This window comes from Piliocolobus tephrosceles, chromosome 4, assembly GCF_002776525.5.
Source record: "Piliocolobus tephrosceles isolate RC106 chromosome 4, ASM277652v3, whole genome shotgun sequence".
Lineage (NCBI taxonomy): Eukaryota > Metazoa > Chordata > Mammalia > Primates > Cercopithecidae > Piliocolobus > Piliocolobus tephrosceles.
Window position 1 is genome coordinate 159,530,440 of NC_045437.1, and position 22,398 is coordinate 159,552,837.

The 22,398-nt window shown below is 36.6% G+C and overlaps 1 non-coding gene across 1 annotated transcript; it reads left to right on the top strand.

Moving 5' to 3' along the window:
* Nucleotides 1-1,535: 1,535 nt before the first annotated feature.
* LOC111531003 lies at nt 1,536-1,597 on the top strand. Its single transcript, XR_002728098.1, has one exon. It is a non-coding gene; the product is annotated as a U7 small nuclear RNA (small nuclear RNA).
* The last annotated feature ends 20,801 nt before the right edge of the window (nt 1,598-22,398 follow it).

The window sequence follows — 22,398 nt, forward strand, 5'->3', positions numbered from 1 at the left end:
AATCACCCAAGAATCAATACCCTTTGATGAATTCATTGTGTGACTCTGGAAAAATGGGACATAACAATGACCTTTAACCTAAAATCTGGGTACCTGATGAAACCTGTCATCTTTAATTTTGTATAATAACTTATTTTGCATATATTTTTTTAAGGTGTAATACTGTCCAAATGTAAATACTTGGCATTCTATTTTGTCCATATATCCCTATCTAGTACTCACTCAACGCATATCCAGTTCTTTATCTGTTCTGCTTCCTTCTACGTCACAATAGGTTGAAAATTTTTCACAAGGAAAGTACATTTTTCTCAAAACCATCAATTTTTACACGTCCTCACTCATGTTCTTCTGTGCAAACACCTATCGAGAGAGTAAGGGGTGAGTCTTGCTATCAAACCACTTGGGGCTCTTTGCTCTGGAGATTAGCCTTTAGTTTCAAGGTGCATGACTATTTTCCTCAATAAAGCTCAATGGGCTCAGACATAAACGGATTGAATGAATTCACAGATTGCCTTAGCTGTTCCCTCTCATATTCTCTTTCCAGACCATATGTATCAATGATGTTCACTTGAGAATGTGTGGACCTTGACTTTATGAAATAATTTAATATATGGAAATACAGGTAAGGCATATAATGGAAGCCAAGAAACTCTTCATCACTTAAGGTCTAAGTTACGTTTTGGAATTACGTTTTTATCACTTTTACAAATTAAGGCAAAAGTAACAGAATTCGAGTGAATAAGTATGGATTACAACACATGAATAGAATTAAACAGTAGAAAGCTTTTGGAGTTGTGAGTTGGGGGAAAATTCTGTTATTCATCTGTGTTAAGAAAAACTGGTACACTGAAATGAGTTTATGGAACTGCCAATGTCTGCAAATCTAAGTACACTACATGTAAAATGCATGGCTAGCTAAAACACATTATTATTATTATTTAGGATTTTTTCTATATTAATATCATCATAAGCAAACAAATAATTCATCAGATACATTGAATCAGAGTTATGTGTTAAACTGAAATTTTATTAAATATTTCATTAAATTGGATAACGGTATCAGTGTAAGAAAAAAACTTGTTAAAAAATAACTCATTAAAGTTGAATTAAAATATGATGGCTTATTTATAGTATTTTTTTTTTAAGATGGAGTATTCCTTTGTCACCCAGGCTGGAGTGCAGTGGTGCAATCTCAGCTCACTGCAACCTCCACCTCCCGGGTTCAAGCAATTCTCCTGCCTCAGCCTCCCGAGTAGCTGGGGCTACAGGTCCCAGCCACTATGCCTGGCTAATGTTTGTATTTTTAATAGAGATGGGTTTCACCTCGTTAGTCAGGCTGGTTTCGAACTCTTGACCTTCGCTGATCCACCCGCCTTGGCTTCCCAAAGTGCTGGGATTACAGGCGTACAGGCATGAGCCACAGAGCTTGACCTATGGCATTTTTTAATTATGTAAAATAAAGTAAAACTTATATAAAAATTACGTAAAATTTTTCTTTGAAAATTTAAAGTAGTAGACTACAAAGAGACATGAAGTAGTGTTACAGCTCTTTTAGAATTTGTCTAGCAGGTTTTCTGTTTTTTAGCAGAAACCCTCCCCAGCCAACACACACACAAAGACAATGCAACTAATCCTCTCAGAGAGCTCTCTCAAGTTTATAGAACAAATCTCTCTCTTTACATGCGTTCTTTTTCTTCTAAATTTTTCTCATTTGAGCTTCTTAGAAGTTCTATATTTGCTATTTATCATTTTATTTAAATTTCTCTATAAAGTCATCCAAATTCTCAAATTCATAAACACAAAGGAAAATGTTTCAGATCCTCTTGCTTGACCACTAGGTGACATTTCACACCATTCATCACTTCTTCCTTCCCATAAACCTTTCCTCCCTCAGTTTCTTGACTCTCGGGGCTCCCCTGCTCCTCAGCTTGTTGTTCATGTGATGCTAATCCTCAGGCCTTCTGCTTTCTGTTTGTCTTTGCTCTTTGAGAAACATTACACTTTCCTTCTGCTTTAGCTCTCACAGTCATGGAAAATATGTAGCAGTTGAAGATTCTTTCCACCTTATCCTGTGCTACATGCCCATGAAATAAAATAGAATGCATTTATAAGTCTTTCCTGATTTACAAATTCTCAAAATCCATCACATTGTGAACCAGGAATAGGGTTTATTTCCCCAGGTAAAGTCCGAAATCATGGGCAAGTCTCACCAAGGATGTGGGAATAAACCTAATGAAATGTAAACCGTATTGCGTCTCACAATACCTTTTGCCAGGACAGAGCTCATAGATGATTCAGCAGCTTTGTTTCAAAGAATGGCAACCTAATGCTGCGTATTATTGTCAGGAGTTCTGGTCCTTCATGTTAGTGTTAGGATAAAAGGGAAGCAACATAGGGATGGGGTATAATGAGGCATGTTCAACTCCCACTTCCTGTCAGAGTCTGATGTTTTTCTGTTTTGGGATCTTCTTGGCCAGGAGGTGGGTTCCATTCAGTTAGCTGAGGGGCTTAGAATTTTATTTTTGGTTTACAATCGGAAAAGTAAATGCCAACTGAGAGGACAAAAATCCTTATAGATATTACATTGGCTGGGCTTCTTTGATTATTCGTATCAAAGTAAAGATAAGATTGTTTATTAGGGGACCATGAAATTTAATCAGTGAAGACATGTTAGAATTTTCACTGAAGAAAAATTGTAAGAAATTATCATTTGTAGAGGACACTATTGTGTCAAGGGAATATCTCTTTCTTATACTTTTATTTTTCTCAATTAAATTTCTTATTAACATGTTTATCAACTGAAGTTATGGCAAGAATTACATTTCTACAATAGGTAACAAAGCTGCAGGAACAATACCATGTTTAATGGATTATTCATATCTCTGTTAAGCTTTCTTCAAAATAATTAGAAAATACTGCATTCACCTGAGGATAAAACATTGACGCAGAAATGACAAGATAAATATATGCGACAAAAGGGGACAGACTGCTATGTAACTCGATAAATTGTCTGGCATATTTATTTGTTTTCCATTATCTTTAAGGTGTTTCAAAGGATTGTGAAAATGAGATAGAATCAAGATGAGTATTCTCTTCTTGTAGCAAATGACTTTTTAATACATCAGTTAATTGAACTGTTTTCCCACACAGAAGGTCACAGACAGTATCAACTGTCAAAACTTTTAGAGAAAAAATGTTGCATTCTTCCTAAAAATTAGGAAACAACATTCTGTTACATTTAGTTTTATTAAGTTAGAAGAGGAAACTAAGCATTATTTTTAAAGTGAAGGTAAATTGCTGGCAAAGCTACATTCTCTTCATTTATTTTAAATTATTTTATTCATTTTTCATTGTCTTAGTGAGGCAGCCATCATTGATCATTCTATTATGGAGAATACTGTAACCAATATTAGCACTTGAAAAAATATCTTGAGGATTGAGAGTCTGCATTTACACCAATATATCCCATAAGCAGAGAAAATGTTGACAACTGCAGTCAGTACTACAGTACCACTGTAGATTACATGTTCAATGTGACCATACCTAACTCATACGAGTGGCCAAAGAAAAGAAACGTGAGAGAATGGAGTTTGGGAAGGGAAGGTAGGTGGCCCAGGGACCGGCTTTCCTCCTGTGGTCCCATCTGCATTTTTGCTCTAATATGTTATTACGTGTTACTATTACTTACACATGTTACTATTATTGCCCTTGTCATTTGGTATTACCTGTTTGTTTGGTTTTTTTTTTTTTTGTTCTTTTTGTTTTGTTACCTTTCAATTTCCCATTTGAGCCATTGAATGCTGACAATGTTTTTTTTATTTTCTGTATCCCTACTGACTTCTCCAGTGCATAAAATAAATTTTCACATGATAGATGTTAGTAAATCTTTTTGAATTAAATAATGATAACATATTATCTATTTAAACAAAATCTGGGATTCTAATCAGCTATTCAGTTGGTTACTCAAATGAATTTATTGTGTAATATTCTTGTCATTGTGGAATTGCTATTTTAAATGTATCTCCTGGAACAAGTGGTATTTTCATTCACATGATATTCTATCCATTAAATTGTTGTCTAAGTGCAAGAGAAAATGGTAAGAAGTATAATAATATTTATAATTTCAAAAAGTTCTGATCAATTGTTGAACTCAAGTAGTCAGAAATCAAAAGGATGAGTACTAATAGAAATAAATGCAATGGTGTAATGAAAGTTTGTCTTTTAGGCTAATCCATGAAGACTTCATACTTGATAGCATGATTTGACCATTATAGTAAAAGGAAAAATTTCATTATTGTGTGTCCTGTACTATTTTGTGGAAACTGTGTCTTGTATTATTCTGTATAACTCTGTGTAAATTCATTCTTGTGAAAATGCTAAGTAACCACAGATGGAGTTTTTTCTTTTAACTTTTAACTTCATGGGTACATGTGCAGGATGTGCAGGTTTGTTACACAAGTATATGTGTGTCATGGGGGTTTGTTATACAGATTATTTCATCACCCAGATATTAAGCCTAGTAACCATTAGTTATTTATCCTGATCCTCTCCCTACTCCTACCTTCCACCTTGTGATAGGCCCCAGTACTTGTAGTTCTTGTCTGTGTGTCCATGTGTGCACATCATTTAGCTCCCACTTAAAAGTGAGAACATGCCATATTTGTTTTACTGTTCCTGTGTTAGTTTGCTAAGGATAATAGTCTCCAGATCCTCTCACATCCCTACAAAGGACATGATCTAGTTTTATTGAGAAAGTATCAAGAAACCTATCAATCCCTATATATTTCTTCCCACTAATTACAATTATTTGAATTGTACCTGGGGCTGTACTTAGTCCTGAACATATGATCATATTATCAGTAGAAAAAAGGATGTCCCCAAATAAAACCCATGTATTGATAATATAAAAAATATATATTTATAGCCCAAATCTCTCCTCTGGGTTCTAAATTCCAATTTAATTCTTAATATCCATAATTGGATACATCAAACATGTCAAACTCAAAATGCAGAATGGAACCTATTACTTTTACTCAAGTACCAATTTTCCACATATCAGTAAATGTTCTATCATATACCCAATTTCTTAAGGTAGAAACCTATAAGCTATTTTTTCTTCCAGTTTGTTCTTGCCTCCTGCTTGCTATGATGTCCAATTGGTCAGAAAGTCTCAAAAATTTAAGTTTCAGTCAATTTTCCACTAAGTATATTATGAATTTCTCTTCCTTTCTTGTCTAAAGCTACTGCATTTGTCTATCATGTCATTTCTCTTATGGACTTCTGCAGCAGTCTCTCAAGCCATCTCCCTGCTTCCACCCTTGCCACCTGTGATCCTTCCTTGCACATCATCTTAAAATGTGAAGCAGATCTTAACCCTTCTCTGCTGAAAGCCTTTCTGTTGGCACTTGGAATAAAAAATCAAGTGGTTTCCTGCATCTGATCCTTCCTGCTTTCTCCCTGGTGGGTTGCTCCAGCCTTATAATATAACAATACTTTCATTGCTCTTTATACTCCTGTGGCATTTTTCTTCACTGAGTTCTTTTGCTTGTCATTCACTTTATTCCAGTTTTTACATGGCTACCACCATTTAATTATGCAATTCGTAGTTTCAATATCCATTTCTCAAAGAGATGTTCCCACATATAATGTGGCTTCATTCCAGCCACTCACACACATTTTTCTCCATTATTTTTTATTTCTTTCATAGAATTTACCCCAATTTACAGAGTTTATTCTTCTACTAGCACTTATATTCATCTCTCTTCTTCTGTCAGAATGAGAACCACATCTGTTTGATTTACTACTGGATTTCCATTACCTCGCATGATTCCTGTTGTGTAATAGTTAATTAATATTTGTTGAAAAATAAGTGTATCTAGGATAAATTTACTAATATGTAGCCTACTGAAGCTCCCTGAAAAATATTTTAATGAAAATCATACAGATGTTGTCCTCTTAAAACTTTATTAAAATAAGATGGAATACAATTATATAAACAAAGAAACAACCAGGTAGTGCAGTTTTAAATTTATTTGGTAAAAGTAATAGGTTTTCCAAAATATCTGTCCATAGGATAGTGAAAGGCTTTTGCTATTTTCAAACTACATTGGTTCTTATCTTTATATTTGAGGAAGATGAAACTCTTAACATGTCAAATTTTATCAATTAGTTTCACATTTTGCCTTATAATTTAAAAGTGACTTCCATTGTCACTGAGGTATCTATCAAAAACACGTCTATAAATATCCTTTGCTCATTTTCTTGAAACGAGGTATGAAAGAATATTGTCATTCTTTACAATTTCATAAAAATAATAGTCAAGTTTTTTTTTTTTCTGAGAAAAGAACTACTATATCCATGCTTGCTTTTTATAGTTTGGTTTTGGTTAAACAACATAATAGATTAAATAAACTACGTTGTGATATAATGATAGCCAGTTTAATATATTAATAATATGCTAGATTTTCTCACGTACCTATAAGGAAAACATGTGCCCAAATACTCAAAATTAAATGGATATTTAAAATGACAATGATAGATGGCCAGATTAAATGAGTTAACTCCAATCTTAATAAAATTCCATTTTTTGCTATAATGGTTATGTTATTAGAATAGAAAATGCATTTTAAGTCCAGATAGCCCCAACATTGCATTTGTTTCCTGTATTTTGCTTTAGACACAGCCTATATTTTACTAGTATTATAACACCCAAGAAGCTGTCTTTAAGTATAAAATAAAAAGCATTCCAATCTGTGTTATCTCTACAATTAAATCTCTGGGGGAAAGAGTTCTAGCAAAAAAGGGCCATGTTTGTAGTAATTTGAAAATGAACCATGCTAGATGAGGTATGAAATGGGACAAATCTTAACATTTATATGTTTATTTTTCCTTTCTTCTGAAGATTCTTAGCGAATAACTCTATTCCTATGAGACAAAGCAGAATTTATAATAACTGAATTACATTGTAGAAAATGATGTACTTGGGGTTTTAATATTTTAATATTTTTGTTTTGAAGCAAATCTTGTGATTTTTCTACTTGTTATGAGTCAAAAATTTTGAGACACTAATAGGGGGTAGTGGTTAAATGATTTTTATAGTCTTCTTTATTCCTGATTAAAATAAAAGTATAAACAATTTTCAGCTATTATTCATAATGCTGTCCACCATCTCTGCTTGGTAGGGGCAAATTCAATAGTCCATGAATCCTTGGAGCCAAGCTGTGGTAGTTTTAGTATGTTGGAGGCAGACAAATTAGGGAGAGGGTGGTTTACAATCTCCACTTGCCTGAATAATTGAATACAACGTGATAGTTTATATTTATAACTTGTCTATGGTCTAAGAGTGCAGTGGTTAGAGGTGAAGCAGGGGATAGAATTTATCTATCATTTACTGCAAAGTCTTCAAACAATTTTTAAACAGAGTAACAGACCTTTTCTCAAATGGATTTAAGGAGAATTATGTAGTCCATTAAGTGAAAAATCTAAAATCCCAGAGACATATACATAATATTCAACTTTTCTGAGTGAAAACTTGTACATATCTTAAAGAAAAAGGGAGAACTCCTTTTTAGGGAACTTTTGTAATTTTTAAAAATATTCCCTTTTCCTATATGGTGGGAAACATTATGTGACAAAACCAGAAATTAAGGTTCCCCCTAAATCTCCCATAGAAGCACCAAACTAGAAAATGAAAGCTGGCCAAGGTGGTGGCTTACGCCTGTAATCCCAGCACTTTGGGAGGCCAAGGCGGGCAGATCACAAGGTCAGGAGATCGAGACAGTCTTGGCCACCATGGTGAAACCCCGTCTCTACTAAAATACAAAACATTAGCCAGCCATGGTGGTGTGTGCCTGTAACCCTAGCTACTTGGGAGGCTGAGGCAGGAGAATCACTTGAACCCAGGAGGTGGAGGTTGCAGTAAGTTGAGATCACGCCACTGCACTCCAGCCTGGCAACAGAGCAAGACTCCATCTAAAAAATAAACAAATAAATAAATAAATAAAAATAAAAGCTGAGCCAAAAGATCAGTTGAACCTCTATTAAGTCTGGGATACATTTTATCATATTTAGAAATCATTTCACATATAAATCATATGTAAAGTGACATATTTAAGCTATCAGAAATATTAAAATCACAGATAAGTTTCTAATTTATTCTGTACATAATAAAATATTACAGATGGAGAGAAAAAATATGTACATTCAAGGATCATACATTTTTCATGACTCCACATGATTCAAGTGACTGATATTTACAGAATTTTTAATAGCAAAGACAATTCACAAAAAGGTTAAATTCATAAGACTAGATGCAGCTTGTCAAACAGGATGAACAAAAACATCTAGTAATCCAAAGTAAGAAAAGAAGGTGAAGTTTAAATGGACAGCAGAACACTTGAATTAAATCAGCATATCTCTCTGTGAATCTAATGAGCTTACATTACGAGTATTCTTCGATTCACTCCAGCAACCCAAAATTGCTTAAGCATTCAGCCAAGCAGTAATTTTATTTGAAATTACCTAGACTTTATGTGTGCTGAATGACCATGGCTTGGATTTTTATTTGTGTTGAATTAACAAAGTTGACCTTCCCAGATATTAGCACTCTGTTTAAACTTACCTTTATATAACAAATTCCACATTTCTCTCTAAATAAGCTGCATAGCCTTAACAGTTACAGTAATACTCGAAGTCTCATCAGCTTCACTCAAGACAAGTCATTAGAATATTCACTCTTATAGGCATGCTACCTCCACCCCCTTTTCTTAACGCACATATTTATATATATATTTATATGGCGCCCTTGATGTTCAGACCCATCCTTATGAGATCCGTAGCCATGACAGGATGTGAGACCATGTATCCTATGGAAGGTCCAGTCTTGACCAACCTGTCACCGAGGACTCTAACAAACTTCTGTACTTTTATCATGAGGAATAAGGGTAAATCTGTGAAACTTCAGTCATATTTCAGTCAATTGTAAGGAAGAATTCTAAAATGTTAGCCATTCAACATGCCTCAGAAAGTATGATTGTCCTCACTAGAATTTTCAGATAGAAGGTGAATGGCCATTTTGTCTTAGATGTCAAAGAGATTTTTATTCATCCACTGAGGGTGATACAGGTAACTGTAAAAGTTTCTTGAAGTCTAGATTATATTTCATAATATTTAGCTCTAATTCTTAAAGAAAAAAATCTTATCCTCAGTTGTCACAGAAAGAGCATCTAACAGATGTGGGCAGCTAGATTGCCTGTCAGAATGTATATTTGAACTGGCATGCTTTATAAGAGTGCACCTTGGATAAAGTCCTATGATGTAAAGACAACAGACAGGTTGGAGTGGCTAAGCCTGTGAATAGAAAACAGCACTAAATAATCTCCACTGTAGATGTTCCATCTTGGGCAGAAGTCCAAGGTCTTCATCAACCAATCTATAAAATGAACGGATTGGACGTTATTTTATTCATCAAATATGTCTGGAATGTTCATTATATTTCAAGTCCTGCAGATACAAAATGTAAAGATATAATCTTTAAAGTACTTCTGGTCAAGCAAGTAGAGCCAGGTGAGGAATGGCATCTCAAGGAGGGCTTCCTGGAGGAGGTGAACTCTGAGTCTGAAAAAGACAGGGATTGAGTCAGGGAGCATATTGAAAACACGACTGTTATGAATCCAAGCTGGAAAAGTCTTGGTGGGTGAAAATGTGTGTGACGGAGTTAGAGTAAAGGGGAGAAATGATGAGAGGCTCCTTTGAAATTTCAGCTCCCCTGAATGTATTTCTATGCCATTGACTTAAAAAAAAAGTTTTAATTTTCCACTCAGTATGATTTTCTTCAGGATAAAAACCATACTTCTTTCTTTCTTTCTTTCTTTTTTTTTTTTTGAGAGGGAGTCTCGCTCTGTCGCCCAGGCTGGAGTGCAGTGGCGCGATCTCAGCTCACTGCAAGCTCCGCCTCCTTGGTTCACGCCATTCTCCTGCCTCAGCCTTCCCAATAGCTGGGACTACAGGCACCCGCCACCACACTCAGCTAATTTTTTTGTATTTTCAGTAGAGACGGGGTTTCACCGTGTTAAACAAGATGGTCTCGATTTCCTGACCTCGTGATCCTACGTGCCTCGGCCTCCCAAAGGGCTGAGATTACAGGCGTGAGCCACCGCCCCCGGCAATAAAAACCACATTTCGATGTTGTTCTTTTCACTCTACCTCCCTAAACCTCCACCTTACTACTACCACTTAGAGTGACTGATAATCACAGACTCTCAATAAATAGGTTGGTGAATGAATGCTATACTCCTTTTTCCCTAGGCAAGGATGCAAAGTTAAAATTGAGTCAGCGGTCTCTAGGCAATTAACTGCTCATTGGTCTTTTGCATAAACAGGTTTTGGCCTCTTGACCTCTACCCAACCCTGTAAAGTTTCCATAGCTTCCCTCTAATCCCTCCCAAGTCCATACCTCACAAAGGTCTAAGTCGACAACTGATATAATTAAGGGACCTCACAGTAAAATGAGTCTTTATATGTGAAAAATACAGTCTTGCATCCCCCAGCCTACGGGAGGCAGCACTGGTACTCAGAGCAGTAATGAGGCAATATTTGGAAGCCTGAAAAATGAAGAATCCAAATGAAATCAAAGCTAGTTGGTAAGCCTGTTTTATCAAGCAGTCCCGTATCTTTGGATTTTTTCTGCAGGCTCACTACATCTGCTTTACGTTGCTGCCATGTTTTACACATAATTGTTCATTGTTCCCATGCTTACTCATTGCTCAGTAAATTGCTGGCACTAACTTCAGAGAAGTCATGGGCCAAGCGTGGTGGCTCACGCTTGTAATCCCAGCACTTTGGGAGGCCGAGGCAGCGGATCACCTGAGATCAGGAGTTTGAGACCAACCTGGCCAACATGGTGAAACCCCACCCTACTAAAAATACGAAAAGTAGCTGGGTGTGGTGGTGGGTGCCTGTAATTTCAGCTACTTGGGGGACGAGGCAGGAGAATCACTTGAACCTGGAAGGTGGAGATTGCAGTGAGCCGAGATCGTGCCATTGCACTCCAGCCTGGGCAACAAAAATGAAACTCTGTCACAAAAAAGGAAAAAACAAAAAAGTCATGTACAGGAACTATCCAGCAGTCAGGCTAAGGTAGGTATAATACATGGGGCATGAGATTTGCTATTGAGTATTTCTGTGCCAAGGGCATTAATGAATGAGTGTCTTTAAATGGATACTTGACAAACAATCGCATAATTTTATTCATTTCAGAGCTAGGGAGCATAAGTATTACTCAAAAATTAACACACACTATGTTTTCATCCAGCACAAGGAGTAGCAAATTCCCCATGTGCCAAGCGAGAAAGAAATCTTTCATCAGCCCTGCTAAGGGCTATGTCTTTGAGGATAGTCATTCTTCCTTTGGCTCCAATTCATCCTGATGGCTTAAATATGAGGTCAGGTTCAAAGAGTCTAAATCAGGTGAAATGATTTCCTTTTGAGTGGAGGCAGGTGGAGAATAGAGTTATCTTTCCCATCACTAGAATATATTGATTTGGCACTAGAAAGAAGAGAAGTAAAACAAATGGGCTCTATATGTGACTCCTATTAAGAAACATTTACATAATTCAAGCTAGCAAGGAAAAATGTCACCTATCAGAGGATATGCTTTTGGAAAAAGGGAAATAATAACATTGAGATCTCTTTACTGGAGACTTTCAAGTAAAATATGCCTCATGTCTACAGAAAATATATAATGGCATTAGTAATGAAAAACTCATATATAATGTAAGTTATCATTTTGAGAAAGCCAGCTACTACTTTTGCATTTCCTCAATAAATTGTCACATTGCATGCATTTGAATTCTTGCAAGACAATTTTCTCATTACTAATAGATAAGAAAATTACAGTACCTTTTACTTATAAGTCACTAGATATTAGTGAAGATTCCCTTGAACTTCCTCTGTCCTCAGTATAATAAACATTGAAAGGCATTTTCATATAGAGATTATTACATCAACTTTAAAGTCATGCAGAGCTGGGTTTAAAGTTTGGCTCCACTAACGTATCATTACAAGTGACAGAAAACATGATTTAAACTAGCTTGAGCAAGTAATAGGAATTTGTTCATATAATTAAAATATTTCAGGGGAATCTGAATTCAGGTAGAGCTGAATTCAAGGATCAAATTGTATGATCAGAACTGAATTTCTCCCCATCTCTTGGCATGATCTTCTCTCTTCCATGCCATGATTTTTATTTGTTTGTTGGGAGATGGCTATAGCTCCATCTTCTCTCAGGAGCAATCATAGGGATGTTCAGCCAGGAAGACAGTGGGCTTGTAGAACAAAGCTTGAAAAACAGGTGCCCTAAAAATTGATGGTTATTATTAGAAATGTGATAAATACATTCTTGGTCATGAAAATGCCATTTTCCATCCCACAATAATTTACTGTGTGATCTTGGGCAACTTATTTAGCCCACCCAAGCCTCAATTTCAGTTGTAAAATGGAAGTGATATTAAGTACTTTCTAAGGCATCTAAAGTTTAAACAAATTTTTGAAAACTGTTTCTAAAGCTCTTGGTGGAATACATGACAAATAATAAGTGGGAAATAAAGCTGCTAAAAAAATCCAAAAAGAAGTATGAGTAGGCAAAGGGGGTTCTGATCCCAGGCTCTGATCACAGGAGTGATGGTCCTTCTAAAGCGGAACTACATTTCTGTGACAAAAATGCATTTGAAAGTTTGTGACTAAGTGCATGGAATAGCATAAACTTGCCAAACAAAATTACACCAGCATTTATGAGAGACGCAGTATATTTGGCAGAGAGAAATAAAAAGGAAAAATATCTATGTTCTTGCTATATGAAAAATGCATCATTTGTTATAATCCTTCCACCTACAGAGCAAAAAGAGACAGTCAAGGACAAAAACATAGCTTCATGCATATGCATCACTTGGCTATAAAGCATTGGTAAAATTTCCTTATATCTGTTAGGATCTTCAGCCTGTTAGCTCAAAGAATACCCAGTGGGCTAGACTAGATGATGAAATCGATGAAAGAAAGACAGAGAGAGAGAGAGAGAGAGAGAGAGGAAGAGAGGAGAAGAGAGAAAGAAAAAAGAAGGATGAAGAAAGTATAAACCAGGGATGTGTGCATTAGATATTAATGCTGGCAAATATGTGGGGCTCCATATCTTCCTGGAAACATGCTAATGATCTTATTCTGACTTCCTCACAAGCAATATGAATTTCCAGGAGGGCAACAAGGGATAGTTGCCTTGATTCAGAAAATAGTTGAGGGTAAAATACTGATTCTAAAACTCTCTTTCTAATAGTCCTGTCAGTCCAGAACTCAGGGCAGATTTTCTGCAGACAGAGTAGACTATGGGAAAGAAATGTAATGGTTCCCCTATTACTTCAGCTATACTCATATAGTAAAGACAGGACAAAAAGTACAACAGGGAAAGTCAATTGATTTGCTATGATAAGCATGGCATTATCTTCTTTTTCATTTCTGTCTCAGAGTCCCATCAGGCACAATTTACATTTTAGAAGATGGCATTTAATATACATGTGTGTTTTTTGCTACAGGGATATTTGAATTCATCAGCACACTATTTGCCTTAGTCTGTTTGAGCTGCTATAACAAAAATAACATAGACTGGGTGGCTTATAAATGACAGAAATTTATTTATCACAGAGGTTGGAAACTCCAAATCAAGGAGCTGGCAATTTGGTGTATGATGAGGGCCTGCCTGGATTGTCACATGGCAAAAAGTGTCATGCACTTCCATGTGAAGAGACCACCAAACAGGCTTTGTATGAGGAATAAAGCTTTTTACTCACCTGGGTGTAGGCGGACTGAGTCTGAAAAAGGAGTCAGCAAAGGGAGATAGGCGTGGGGCAGCTTTATAGGATTTGGGTAGGTAGTGGAAAAATCACAGTTAAAAGGAGTTGTTCTCTTGTGGGAAGGGGCGGGGGTTACAAGGTACTCAGTGGAGAGGTTCTGAGACTCATTGTCTAGGAGAAGGAATGTCACAAGGTTAATTGATCAGTTAGGGTGGGACAGAAACAAATCTCGGTGGAATGTCATCAGTTAAGGCAGGAACTGACTATTTTCACTTCTTTTGTGATTCTTCAGTTGCTTGAGGCCATCTAGATGTATATGTGCAGGTCACAGGGGATATGATGGCTTAGCTTGGGCTCAGAGGCCAGAATAAAAGGACTAGGGAGTCTTGTGGGGTCTCTTTTATAAAGGCATTATCCCATTCATGATGTCTCCATTCTCATGACTAATCACCTCCTAAAGGCCTCACCTCCTAATACCATCACTATTGGAGATTAGGTTTCAATATGTGAATTTTGGGGGGATATAAACTATAAGTCCATTGCATTGTCATGATCAAGGGTGGAGCAACTTGGAATCAATAGTTATCAAGAATTACATACTGTATTGAATATGTCCAAGTGATTGTGTTTTCAGAAAAAGAAGTTCAAGAAAGAGTAATTAAGAACTGTAGTCATTTATAATGACAAATGAGGACTGGTTGATAAACCCATCTAACATCTAAATTCTGGCTTAGAATATTAATTGTTGAGGAATTACATGAACGGAGCTACTAGCAAATACGTTTTACCTCTTACTAACCATGATGGCTGATTTGGGGTATCAACTTAACTGGATTAAGGGATACTTGGGTAGCTGGAAAGGCACTAAATATTCTCAGTGCTTCCATAGGCACTGAGCCTGTCCCTCTTCTGTTAAAAATAAGCCAGGTGGTTTGGCATTAGATTAGAAGATTGAGCTGCCCTAGGTGTGTCTGTGAGGGTGTTTCAAAAAGAGATTGGCATTTGAGTCAATGGACAGAGTAGAGTAGATCTGCCCTTCCTGTGGGGCAGGTATCATTTAATCAGCCAGCTAGAATGGAACAAAAAGGTAGAGGAAAGGAGAATTCTTGCTGTCTCTTCCAGAACCTGAACACCCTTATTCCACCCTTGGACAACAGAATTCCATATCCTCCATGCTTTGTTTGAGACTTACACCTGTGCTGCCTCCTCTCTGAAAAACCCACTTCCCCTGGGGTTCAGGGGCCTTGGGCTTTAGACTGAGAGTTCACCATCAACTTCCTTGGTCCTGAGGCCTTTGAACTTGAACCGAGTCACACTACTGGCTGGCTTTTCTAGTTCTCAAACTTGCATATGGCCTATCCTGGGACTTCTCAGCCTCTATAATCAAATGAACCAATTCCCCTAATAAATCCCTTCTGGTCTATGTCTCTCTGTCTCTCTCCATATATATATATACACGTATATATACACACACATATATATACACGTATATACACACACGTATATATACACGTATATACACACATATATATACACACATATATACATATATATACATATGTATATATGTGTGTATATATATGATTGAATCATATATGATTGGATCGGGGGGCAGTTTTCCTCATGCTGTTCTCATGATAGTGAGGGAGTTCTCATGAGAGCTGATGGTTTTAAATAAGGCACTCTCTGGTTCTCACTGACACTCCTGCAGCCTTGTGAAGAAGTTGCCTGCTTCCCCTTCCACCATGATTGTAAGTTTCCTGAGGCCTCCTAGCCATGCTTCCTGTTAAACCTGCAGAACTGTGAGTCAATTAAACCTTGTTCCTTATAATTGCCCTGTCTCAGGTAGTATTCTTTATAGCAGTGTGAGAATGGACTAATACATCACTGGTATTATATAACCACCAAATACATTGTTTTCTTTATGCTTTAAATAGTCAGTTATCTTTTAGTGATTAAAAGTAAGAAAGTAATGGCTTTTATTTTTATCTTTAACTTTACCTTTTCCAGTGCTTTCATATTCTTTGTGTAGCTCACATTCCCATTTGTTATACTATTTCTTATGCCTGAAGACATTTATTTATTTCTTGCATTGCAGGTATGCTTGCATTGAGTCTCTCAGCTTTTGTTTTTCCAATAATTATTTACGTTGCCATTATTAAAATATATATTTGCTACATATTGAAATCTGGATGAGATTTTTTCCCTCAGAACATAAAGATATTGCTCTTTTTTTCTGACTTGTATAGTTTCTAATGAAAAGTATGCTATAATTCTTACTTTTGTTCCTCTGTATCTAGTAATGCTTTTTTTTTTTTTTAATTATACTTTAAGTTCTAGGGTACATGTGCACAACGTGCAAGTTTGTTACCTATATATACATGTGCCATGTTGGTGTGCTGCACCCATTAACTCATCATTTACATTAGGTATATCTCCTAATGTTATCCCTCTCCCTTACCCCCTCCCCACAATAGGACCCAGTGTGTGATGCTCCCCTTCCTGTGTCCAAGTGATCTCATTATTCAAATCCCAACTATGAGTGAGAACATGTGGTATTTGGTTTTCTGTTCTTGCGATAGTTTGCTGAGAATGATGATTTCCAGCTGCATCCATGTCCCTAAAAAGGACACGAATTCATCCTTTTTTATGGCTGCATAGTATTCCATGGTATATATGTGCCACATTTTCTTACTCTGTATACCTTCAAGGTACTCTCTTTATTTCTGATGTTCAGAAGTTTGACTATAATGTATCTAGGTGATGTTTGCTTTGGTTTAGTTTATTTTTTTTTTAATTGTTTATTCTGCTAGAGATTTCTAAGCTTCTTGAATATATGGTCCATTTTTCTTTCACTAGCTTTGAAAATTCTTGGCCAATGCCTCTTCAAATATTCCTCTGTGCTGTCCTTTTGATTCTGTCTTGTTATTTGTGGATTTTAATCACATCTATGTTAAAGTCTTTGGTATTGTCCCACAGCTATCTGTGCCTCACTGGCTTCCAATTCCTCTAGTTCTCAGCTTCTGTTATTTTGTACCCAGTATATGGCCTGATATGCCAGGGTATTTTTTCTCAGTGTTTCCAATTTCCTCAGCTTTCAGTAGTTTCTGAATGTTTGTGCCACAGAAAGGACATTTTCTCACTCTTTCTTCATTGATAGATTGTTGAGCTCGCGGTGGTATGGCAAAGATGTTTTCAGTTTTACTTGTTCGCTTTAATACTGTGCAGGGCTTGTGATCCTGGGCCTTGGATAAACGGTCTTTTAAGAACCCCTGCCCCTCCTCTACTTGGCAGTTAGACTCTACCTATGTATTTGTTGGGTCTTGGACAGGAGAGCTTCCTGCTCCTTCCCCAATTGTAGCCAATTTCTATTTGGTGTCCATGAAGGAGGCTGGACCAAGTGATTTTTCTGCTCCTCCGCTGGGGCAGAGGGCCTCTGCTTCTACCCTTGCCTAGAAGCAGTGGATTTTTTTTTTTTTTGAGACAGAGTTTTGCTCTTGTTCCCCAAGCTGGAGTGCAAGGCACAATCTTGGCTCACTGCAACCTGTGCCTCTCAGGTACAAGCGATTCTCCTTTCTCAGCCTCCCAAGTAGCTTGGATTACAGGTATGCACCACCATACCTGGCTAATTTCTTTCTTTTTCTATATATATTTAGCAGAGATGGGGTTCTACCATGTTAATCAGGCTGGTTGCAAACTCCTGACCTCAGGTGATCCACCCGACTTGGCCTCCCAAAGTGCTAGGATTACAAGTGTGCACCACTGCACCCAGCCACGAAGCAGTGTGTCTTTATCTGGGTCCTAGGGTTGGGGGGATTTAAATCCCTTCTAAGACCTTTGTGTTTTTATTTTGTATGAGAATAATGCCCAGAAAAGCAGTTGATGTTTGATGCCTGACCCAGGCAGCAGTTGAAAACTATTTGTGCACCTGCCTCACGAGGAGGCAATTTTACAACCTCTTGCTTTTTTTGTGGGCATTGGGTGGAGGCCTATGAAAAAGACCTTTCTAGTGAACATGGCCCCCACTTCTGACTGGAGGTCTCAACTATTCTGAGTTTATCTGCTAACCCTTGTTAGTTGACCTACTTGTTACATAGCTCTAAAGGATGTTATAGTTTGTTGCAGAGGATATAACCATTGCCATGAATGCACAGGGAACCTGGGAGAGCTTACCTTATGCCCTAGAGCTCAAAGAGAAATATGTTGCTTATTTAAAATTAATATAGTTTAAGACACCAATTTTCGAAGTTTTCAGCAGCATAAACACTTTTCTGTAAGAAATTTTAAGTGGAACCCCCAAAACCAGGAGTAATTTGCAAAGTCAAAGTTATAATTGATTTTTTAAAGTGATTTCAACACTGCAAAAGCAATAGATGAGAGGTTTTTTTAGTTAAGTCATAGAAAATCCTTGGTCCTTTTACCATGATTTGAGCAAAGATTTGGGATATCAGTCTAGTCAATCTGTTTATTTGAATTCTCCGGCACAGAGAGAAGAAACCTTATGTCCTCCTTATTATTCTTAGGCAGTGACTACAAGATCTCAGAAGTCTTGCCTTAAGTCTGTATTTGATTCTAGGTAAGTTTGCTTGATAGTCCAATTAACTATTTCATCTTTTCTGGTTATCAGTTGCCAGAACTGCATCCCCAAATGATAGTGAGGTTTTTACTAATGTCAAATAATCACTGTTAATACTAATTTTCTTCAAATCCTACTTTCTGTAACCACTGTTGGTCCCAATTGCTATTAGTCAATTTTTGAATTTTAAATGACATAACCAAGGCTAGGTAGTTTCAACAACAACAACAAAAAAACACATGCATGTGTAGATTCTATGTCATAACGGAAAATCAAGTCTGAGGACAATGTAAGGAAAAACATTGACAACATAGACAGAATCCAGTGAAGACCCACTGCTGCCTCCCAAAGACACAGTCCCTAGAATATATCTGTTTATTCTGAGCACTTGATGTTTAGACTTCAGCTTCTTCTCTCATTTGACCTCATGTCAGAATGGTACCTGCTTCTTCACATCATCTACTTTTGAATCAATGTCTCATAAAGGTGCATCTGAATGGCACAGGCTGGGTTACATATATGACTGAAGGGAGGCTGGAGAAGTGATTGTGGACTTTCTGCCTTAGGGATAACAAAACCAGGGACAAAAACTCTCTTTTTTTAACATCCCTAGAAGGGATGTTAAAAAGATTTTAGGTAGACAAAAAAGCATACTTGTCTCCTGTAGATATCATTTTCTAGCACAAAATTATTACTCAAAATTATGTATTTTGATTATGAATTTCTTGTACAATTCTCCCTACCCTTATCCCAGAAGTTTGTATTGACTTTTCTGTTTCTTCTTGAGAAAAGATAAATAGGACAATAATAAATGTTATCTCTAAAATTGTTCACCATCCTCATCATATTATTTGTTGCAGTGAGAATACTTTTTTCCTAAGAATATTCTTCTTGAAATCCTAAGAACTCCCCCATAAAGTGTAGACTAGTTATTTTTCAGGTTTACTGCCCAGCTGTCTTCCTCAGATTTCTTTCCATTTGCTCTTTTGCTTGAATTGTCTTATTTCTTGCATTCCATGTATCTTCTTTCTTGAATTTCCTTTGTTTTCAGAATGCATTCTTCTTTTCTCAGAAAGAGTGCATGGGGAAAAACTTTATGACTAAAAATAATTTCACTTTTCTCTTGTAATTGATTAAAAGCTGGGCTATGTATAGAATTCTAGATTCAAAGTTATTTTACCTCAGAGCTATGAAGCATTGGTTCATTTTCTTCCAGCATTTAATTACGAAAACACTGATTGTAATTATTGTATTGATTATGATGATTCTTCTAATTTCTTTGGGGTTAAGTTGTTTATATAACTAGGTAATAACATTGTTGGCTATCAAGCTATGATATTTTAACCACTGAAATAGAATTTTATTGGATGTAAGAAACATAAGTGAAGATAAACTATACAACTCTTTTGTTAGCAAGTATGTTGAATTGTCTCAAGATGAGAAAGACAAATAGAATGCAAAAAATGAAAACAGGAGAATGTTGTATATTGATTTCCCATACTTTTTACCATCTACACTCTTATAGCCCCTTACACTCTATTTCCATTCGAGATACAACCATTCCTCCATCTTTGAGCACAAAATAGTAGTATCTTCCACAACAAATAGAGAACCTGTTCAATTTCTTTCAGTTAGAGCCAGTGCTAAGTGAATAATTCTGTGCCATCCAGGGTTCAACTAGAGAAGCAGAACCAGCAAGATATATTTTATATAGATATGCATATCTGTATATATACATATGTGTCTTTGATACTGATAATTGACTGACACAATAATGAGGACTGGTTAAGCAGTCTTTTCAAAGCTATGTCTCTGTATCTTATGTTGGAGCTTGAAGTCCACAGGCAAGGAATCAGGAAGGGAAGATTGGAAGTATGTTGGCAGCCCCACAAGGATGAACTTAAATGCATGTCCATTCTTGTTGCCTCTGACCTTGGTTAAAAGGGTATCCTGCAAAGGTCTTTATCTCAGAGCTAAATACCTAGGGGTCTGGCCCAGGGGTCAAAAAACTGAAGATGAATCCAGAAAAGGCTAAACAACTGCAGATCCAGATGCTGCTTTATGCCATTGAAATGATACAGCAGATCAGCAACACCATAGGTCAGCTATCAAATGTCACTTCCTTCCCTAGGTCTTCCAAATCTTGCAAGAATCTCCTTTGTGCTTCGCCCTGATTGGAAATGCATAAAAAAGGGAATTCTGGGTAATCCAGTTCAACCTAGCTAAGTGACACTTTAAAATGTCATCATAGTCCCCCCAAAGTAATTTTTAAAAAATTTGTTTTATCCTAAAATTTTATTAACTAAAAGTAGGAAAAAAAAGTCTTTGACAATTCTCTCAGGAACTTCTGGTGGCCATCAATATGATTTCACCATATGCCTAACAGAGTGAATGAAACTAAAACCTGGAGGTAATTGAGTGGTAAGGTTTTTTAAAATACAGAATTATTTTGGTTGCCTAAATGTTTTCCAAAGGGAATCCTTTTTTGTTTAATCCTACTTCTATACCAGATACTTTTGAATCATACAACTCTCATTGAACAAAACCATGATGTTAGCATATACAAAGTTTTTCTTGTTATTTGCAGAAGTGACATCTTTTGATTGATCTAAAAGTGTAATCACACTATTATTGGATAATTTAAAATCGCTTTAAATTATAATATGTCTAGTTAAGATAGAAGTCCTGATTTCTCTTGCTCTAATGGTGTCATAAGCACCAAGACTTTATAGAAGCATTAATAATCAAACTCACGTCTTGGTCTTGTCAACATAATCAAAGACTAAAAAAGTGATTTAAAGCTGAAAGCAATGGTCAGAACAGTTCTGGACTCATTCTGCTACTGCTCATATAGCCTTTACATGGTGCTCCAAACGTATAATCCAAAATGGAAGGCAAATGAGATTCAGCTGGTCTCAAAGAGACACAGGGAACTTGATGAAAGCATTGCAAAACCCAGTGGACCCGTCTATCACAAATTGTAAGCCATGTTTTAAAATTAAAACAAAGGGCCTGGCAGAGAAATTGCCAAAATGCTGTTCTTTAATAATGAGACAGAACTGATAGTTTGTTCAATTTACCCATCAATTTGTCCAGAAGCTTTTGTTGGGAAGGAAAATTGTTTGAATGCTAATCACTTTATACTCTAAAGGTGCCTAAATCTCCAGCCAGAGTGTATCATGAAGAGATTAAAATGTTCTTATTTTGGGCTGGGTGCGGTGGCTTACGCCTGTAATTCCAGCACTTTGTGAGGCCAAGGCGGGTGGATCACCTGAGGTCAGGAGTTCAAGACCAGCCTGAACAACAGGGTGAAACCCTATCTCTACTAAAAATACGAAAATTAGCCGGGTGTGGTGGCAGGCACCTGTAATCCCAGCTACTCGGGAGGCTGAGGCGGGAGAATCGCTTGAACCCAGGAGGCAAAGTTGCAGTGAGCCGAGATCGCACCACTGCACTCCACCCGGGGAAACAGAGCAAGACGGTGCCAAAAAAAAAAAAAAAAAAAAAAAGTTCTTATTTTTGTAGAGATTGAATTTACAGCAATGAGTTTAGAAAACTAAAATGTGTGTGTGTGTGTGTGTAAAATTTCCTGTGGTTAAAGCTGTTATTAAGAAATACCCTAGGTATCAACATGATCATTTTAAAGCTCTGGTTTGTCACATCTTGCATGGTTTTGATGTCACAAAAAAATAGTTTTTCTCTAATTCTGAGTATTATTATTTTCAAAGAAGCCAGATTTAGATAAATTTAATCATACAAAATACCTCATATGCTCTTATCAAAGTGATTTAATTGCTCAATCTCTCAAGACATAGCTATTTTAGTTGGTGTTATGAAGCTAAGTTTCTTGGAAAGCCTCCTTGAATCTTCTAAAATACTAACTAATGTGTTCAGTTAAAGGAAACTGAGAGAGCAAACTAGGTATTGAGTCTCATTTAAAATATCTTGCTGATGAGGCGATATCTGCGCTCCCATGTTCATTGC